The following is a 7,433-nucleotide window of genomic DNA, read 5'->3' as shown; positions in this document are numbered from 1 at the left end:
TTATCTACCAGCAGGCCATCCTGCGCCTGTTCTCATGGTGTTGGCAGAAGGCAGGAGCGAGCCAGTCCAATCATGGAAGCTCTTTTCAAGCCTCTGCTTGTGTCTTGTTCGTCTCTGTCTGGGTGTCCTAAAGTAAGCCACATGGCTGAGCCACAAGGCACAGCAGAACACTGCAGAGTTACTTTGCAAAGAGAATATCGAAACAGGGAAGGGTAAAGAATTGGGGCAATTTTTGCAGTCTATCACAGTTACCAACATTCTCCCCTCAGAGGTGTTAAGTAACCATGTCAGCTGCTGCTATTTCCAGAACCATTTCATTTCCAGTATCTAGATTTCTCAAGGTTTGTAATTGCCACGTTAATGCGTGATGCAAATTGTTCACTGTCAAAACCACTGTGTTCAAGCCTTGAGCTCAGCACCCCCTCTCATTAGGATAAGTAATCGCCTTAAAAAGCTGCAGTTTTGTGCAATGAGCTTGCTTTCGTCTTTTCTTCTCATGTATCTTATGAAAACAAATGAGTAAGGGATCACAAAAACAAAAACTCCGGGGGTGAAGAGTTGCTGACAAATATATACTGTTAGGCTGAGAATAAACTGAGTGATGGCCAACATTGCCTGAGTTCTCCGTCAGAAACGGTGAGGAGCAAATCAACTCTAAGTCAGTTGCATATATTATTGCTTATTTTTAATCACACTGGTTTTATAGACAGTAATTATAAACATATCGTAGGCTGAAAAAAACACAAATTTGGGGCTTCCCTGGTGGCGCAGTGGTTAAGAATCTGCCTGCCAATGCAGGGGGCACAGGTTCGAGTCCTGGTCCAGGAAGATCCCACATGCCATGGAGCAGCTAAGCCCGTGCGCCACAACTGCTGAACCTGTGCTCTAGAGCCTGCGAGCCACAACTACTGAGCCCGCGTGACACAACTACTGAAGCCCATGCGCCTAGAGCCCGTGCTCCACAACAAGAGAAGCCACCTCAATGAGAAGCCTGAGCGCTGCAATGAAGAGTAGATCCCTGCATGCCGCAGCTAGAGAAAGCCCGTGCGCAGCAACGAAGACACAACACAGCCAAAAAGATACATATACATAAATTAAATAAATTTTAAAACCCCCCACAAATTTTAGGTTCTTTTTCTTTTTTTCCCCAAACTGATGAATTACAAGTTATTTTTTACACTTAAAGGCTGACGAAAACCCATTTCTAATCCTATTAAAGTCCAACACAACATCTCAGATGAAAAATATGGTAACCATATTTACTCATTAAATACTGTTTTTTTAAAACACAACTTGGAAACAGCCAGCACGCGTGTTTAATCTCAGTGCAATGGATTCAAAACCAAGTATACATATTACATGCATCAAAGCTAGATTGCAAATTATCATAGTCATGTCATAATCTTCACATTTTCTTTTCAATGCGTTTGATGATTCATTGGCAGTATTTGTGATGACACCATGTTAGTTGTAATGAAAATGATTTTGAACCTAATTTCATGAAGGAGTAATTAGAACATTCTGAACTACTGATGTTGCAGGAGTTGATGCTTTTACAGATGGAGATTTTGAAGTGGGCATCTGTACTGTAAACCTCTGAGGTTGACTGGAGTCCCTCCTTTAGTTGACACAGACATGGTTTGTTGGGTTGGTGGGCCAAGTTGGGGAGTACTTCGTCTGCTAGTAACTGAACCAACACTTAACTGCGGAACTGTTATTCTTCCCGCAGAAGTAGGTACTTTTTGTGGTAAAGACTTACTTAAATCTATAATTTGGAGCAGTCAAACAATATCTATCAGGTGGCAGTCTAGGGCCTGAATATAGCTTCATCAATGGCAAAGGGATTTGATTTCTTTGCCTTGCAATATCTAATAAAAAATCTCTTGTGGGGAAGAGAGGTAAATGACTGGTCAGCACGACACTGGATTGCCAGTCGCACATCATCTGCATCAACAGTAGCTTTCTTAGCATGACTTGAATAAATGTTTGCATCATATAGAATTGTGGTTACATATCGGAATGCAAACTCCAACATCTGATTTATAACTCTTGGCTCATCTTCTGTAATCCCCGTATCCTTCAGGATTTGTGTCATCATCTGTGTATCTTGCGGCATGCTCTTGGGAGAAGCCATCTTGCCAGACTCCATGATATACGGTGATCAGACTTCTCGAACTAAATCATCCACAGTAACATATTTCAGTCCTGATCTTGATGGAAGTTCTTTGCCTAGTGCAGTTTTCCCAATCCCTGTTGTACCGGTGAGCAGGATGTTCCAAAGCAGCATGGTCCTCACTGCGCTTGCTCAGGACGCCTCTGCACATGCACCCTGCACGTGACAGGGAGGGGCCAAATTTTAGGCTCTTGAAGTTCTTGGTAGCTTTGCTATTCAAGAGGAGTATGTTCGTTAGCAAGATTTCTAAGAGATGCTCATTATTCACTAAAGGTGCCCACTACATATTTGTCTTAGTTTGGGTACCCCCAGAAGCCAGTCCTGAGACAAGGATTCAAGTGCAAGTAGTTTATTTGGAAGTAAAGCAAATGCCAGTAGGGAAGTGAGGAAGTGAGACAAGTATGGGAAGGCAGCCAATAAAAGATACATTATCAGGTACTTCTGTAGGCAATTGGAGAGCATAATCTTGTTGTGGAACTCTGGAAAATGGTGTGGAACACGCATTTCAGTTACTCCACCCAAGGGTTGAGGAAGCTGGGATATTTATATACCAATCAGTTCCCAGCAGTCACTGGTTGAAGGCAGTTCCTCTGGGGCCATTAATTTCCTGGCACTTCTGGCCTGATATATGGCAGGCAAACTAGGCTTCAGTAGCTAGAGAAATCCATCAGCCAAACGCAGTTGCTGGCTGTTGGAAGTAGGAAGTGGTAAGGGTGTGGGCATAAGGGCAGACCACCAAAAGAGCCTGGATATGCTCTGGTACCTGAGCTATAAGTATTGGAACACTTCCTCTGCCTACAGAAGGTTACCTTCTCTAGTTGAGTGAGGCACCAAATTAACTTTTCACTGGAGAATAGCATGCATTAGATTAATACATTTTCCAGTGATATTAAGGTATAATTGACATACAAGAAACTGCACATATGTAAAGTGTACAATTGGATGAATTTGACATATGCATACACATCAATGAATCTTGCCTGCAGCAGGTATTGCTGTGGTGTTCTAAGGGTGATTTTCTCTTTCTCTTGTTCTTTCTGCATATGAAATTAATTGAAATTCTTCTGTATGGAATATTTGCTTCTTCATCCCCATTTATTATTCAATCATTTTTTCTCCCTTTATTCATTTTTTAAAATTAACTTTTATTGGAGTATAGTTGCTTACAATGTTGTGTTAAGACCCCGAATAGCCAAAGCAATCTTGAGAAAGAAAAACGGAACTGGAGGAATCAGGCTCCCAGACTTCAGACTATATGACAAAACTACAGTGATCAAGACAGTATGGTACTGGCACAAAAACAGAAATATAGATCAATGGAACAGGATAGAAAGCCCAGAGATAAACCCACGCACATATGGTCACCTTATCTTTGATAAAGGAGGCAAGAATATACAGTGGAGAAAAGACAGCCTCTTCAATAAGTGGTGCTGGGAAACCTGGACAGTTACACGTAAAAGAATGAAATTAGAACACTCCCTAACACCGTATACAAAAATAAACTCAAAATGGATTAAAGACCTAAATGTAAGCCCAGACACTATAAAACTCTTAGAGGAAAACATAGAACACTCCTTGACATAAATCGCAGCAGTATCTTTTTTGACCCACCTACTAGAGTAATGAAAATAAAGACAAAAATAAGCAAATGGGACCTAATGAAACTTCAAAGCTTTTGCACAGCAAAGGAAACCATAAACAAGACGAAAAGACAACCCTCAGAATGGGAGAAAATATTTGCAAATGAAGCAGCTGACAAGGGCGTAATCTCCAAAATATACAAACAGCTCATGCAGCTCAATGTCAAAAAAACAAACAACCCAATCCAAAAATGGGCAGAAGAACTAAATAGACATTTCTCCAAAGAAGACATACAGACTGCCAACAAACACATGAAAAGATGCTCCACATCACTAATTATTAGCGAAATGCAAATCAATCATTTATTTATTTCAGTATGGACTCATGGATATTATTTATTGGGTTAAAATCCAATGCTATCATTAGTTATTTTGTTGTTCAAATTGTTTTATCTTTGGCAATTGGAAGTTAAGATGTTAATTATAATCCCCAGGGCAGTTGCTAAGAAAATAGCTAAAAAATATAATAAAAGAAATAAAAAGAGAATTAAAATGGTACACTAAATATATGTATTTAACACAAGAGAAGGCAGTAATGGAGGAATATAGGAACAAAAAAGACATAGTTCGTGTATTTAGAAAACAAGTAACAAAATGGTAGATGTAGATCCTATATTTTAAAATATAAGTGGATTAAACAATCAAAAGGCAGAGATTGGCAGAATGGATATTTGAAAAATAATCCATGATATGCTGTCTACAACAGGCACACTTCATCTTTTTGAGGCAGATATTTTTATTAAACATTAATATTATTAGTAAGCTAATAATTTTACTGCTGCTATAATTGATATCACTACTTTTCCCAATTCTAGCAACTTGTGCAAGATCACAGCTATTTAGTGGAGACAACAGGATTTGAATAGAGCAGAATATATTTTTGTGTGTGTGTGATGTTTATCTGAGTCAACAACTTTCAGTTGATTTAACACCTGGTATTGCCATCTATCACCTTATCAATCTGCAAAGCTGTGTTTTCCATTTCACATATGTATTTTTTCTTTTTTTATTGAGGTATAGTTCATTTACAATATTATTTAAGTTTCAGGTGTACAACATAGTGGTTCACAATTTTTGGAGGGTATATTCCATTTATAGTTATTATAAAATATTGGCTATATTCCCTGTGCTGTACAATATATCCTTGTAACTTATTTATCTTATACTCCTTAGTAGTTTACACCTATTAATCCCCTACCCCTATCTTGTCCCTCCCCTCTTCCCTCTCCCCACTGGTAACCACTATTTGTTCTCTATATATGTCTGCCTCTTTTTTGTTAAGTTCACTAGTTCGTTTTATTGTTTTGGTTCCATATATAAGTGATATTATATAGTATTTGTCTTTCTCTGTCTGACTTATTTCACTTAACACAATATCCTCCAAGCCCATCCATGTTGTTGCAAACGGCAAAATTTCATTCTTTTTTATGGCTGAGTAGTATTCCATTGTATATATATACCACATCCTCTTTATTCATTCATCTCTTCTTTTTTTTAAACTTAAAAAAATTTTTTAACATCTTTACTAGAGTATAATTGCTCTACGATGGTGTGTTAGTTTCTGCTGTATAACAAAGTGAATCAGCTATACCTATACATATATCCCCATATCCCCTCCCTCTTGCGTCTCCCTCCCACCCTCCCTATCCCACTCCTTTGCTTTGTGGTCACTGATCTCCCTGGGCTATGTGGCTGCTTCCCACTAGCTATCTATTTTACATTTGGTAGTGTATACATCTCCATTCCACTCTCTCACTTTGTCCCAGCTTACCCTTCGCCCTCCCCATATCCTCAAGTCCATTCTCTAGTAGGTCTGTGTCTTTATTCCTGTCTTACCCCTAGGTTCTTCATGACCTTTTTTTTTCTTTCTTAAATTCCATATATATGTGTTAGCATATGGTATTTGTTTTTCTCTTTCTGACTGACTTCACTCTGTATGACAGACTCTAGGTCCATCCAGCTCACTACAAATAATTCAATTTCGTTTCTTTTTATGGATGAGTAATATTCCATTGTATATATGTGCCACATCTTCTTTATCCATTCATCTGTCGATCGACACTTAGGTTGATTCCATGTCCTGGCTATTGTAAACGGTGCTGCAATGAACATTGTGATACATGATTCTTTGAATTTTGGTTTTCTCAGGGTACATGCCCAGTAGTGGGATTGCTGGGTCGTATGGTAGTTCTATTTTTTAGTTTTTTAAGGAACCTCCATAGTGGTTGTATCAATTTACATTCCCACCAACAGTGCAAGAGGGTTCCCTTTACTCCACACCCTCTCCAGCATTTATTGTTGCTAGATTTTTTGATGATGGCCATTCTGACTAGTGTGAGGTGATACCTCATTGTAGTTTTGATTTGCATTTTGCTAATGTTTAGTGATGTTGAGCATCCTTTCATGTGTTTGTTGGCAATCTGTATATCTTCTTTGGGGAAATGTCTGTTTAGGTCTTCTGCCCATTTTTGGATTGGTTTTTTTTTTGTTTGTTTGTTTTTGATATTGAGCTGCATGAGATGCTTGTATACTTTGGAGATTAATCCTTTATCAGTTACTTCGTTTGCAAATACTTTCTCCCATCCTGAGGGTTCTCTTTTTGTCTTGTTTATGGTTTCCTTTGCTGTGCAAAGGCTTTTAAGTTTCATTAGGTCCCATTTGTTTATTTTTGTTTTTATTTCCATTTCTCTAGGAGGTGGGTCAAAAAGGATCTTGCTGTGATTTATGTCATAGAGTGTTATGTCTGTGTTTTCCTCTAAGAGTTTTATAATGTCTGGGCTTACATTTAGGTCTTTAATCCATTTTGAGTTTATTTTTGTATACGGTGTTAGAGAGTGTCCTAATTTCATTCTTTTACATGTAGCTGTCCAGTTTTCCCAGCACCACTTATTGAAGAGGCTGTCTTTTCTCCACTGTATATTCTTGCCTCCTTTATCAAAGATAAGGTGACCATATGTGCGTGGGTTTATCTCTGGGCTTTCTATCCTGTTCCATTGATCTATATTTCTGTTTTTGTGCCAGTACCATACTGTCTTGATCACTGTAGTTTTGTCATATAGTCTGAAGTCCAGGAACCTGATTCCTCCAGCCCCGTTTTTCTTTCTCAAGATTACTTTGGCTATTCGGGGTCTTTTGTGTTTCCATACAAATTGTGAAATTTTTTGTTCTAGTTCTGTGAAAAATGCCACTGGTAGTTTGATAGGGACTGCATTGAATCTGTAGATTGCTTTGGGTAGTAGAGTCATTTTCACAATGTTGATTCTTCCAATCCGAGAACACGGTATATCTCTCCATCTGTTTGTATTGTCTTTAATGTCTTTCATCAATATCTAATAGTTTTCTGCATATAGGTCTTTTGTCTCCTTAGGTAGGTTTATTCCTAGGTATTTTATTCTTTTTGTTGCACTGGTAAAGGGGAGTGTTTCCTTAATTTCTCTTTCAGATTTTTCATCATTAGTGTACAGGAATGCAAGAGATTTCTGTGCATTAATTTTGTATCCTACGACTTTACCAAATTCATTGATTAGCTCTAGTAGTTTTATGGTAGCATCTTTAGGATTCTCTATGTCTAGTGTCATGTCATCTGCAAGCAGTGACAGTTTTACTGCTTCTTTTCTGAT

The 7,433-nt window shown here is 38.3% G+C and overlaps 1 pseudogene; it reads right to left on the bottom strand.

Moving 5' to 3' along the window:
- Window positions 1-1,336: 1,336 nt before the first annotated feature.
- Window positions 1,337-2,149, bottom strand: LOC132418261 (transcription initiation factor TFIID subunit 9-like; annotated as a pseudogene).
- Window positions 2,150-7,433: the final 5,284 nt, after the last annotated feature.

Source organism: Delphinus delphis, chromosome X, assembly GCF_949987515.2.
Source record: "Delphinus delphis chromosome X, mDelDel1.2, whole genome shotgun sequence".
Lineage (NCBI taxonomy): Eukaryota > Metazoa > Chordata > Mammalia > Artiodactyla > Delphinidae > Delphinus > Delphinus delphis.
The sequence above is the reverse complement of the archived record's forward strand: the minus strand, read 5'-3'. Positions and strand labels throughout refer to the sequence as shown.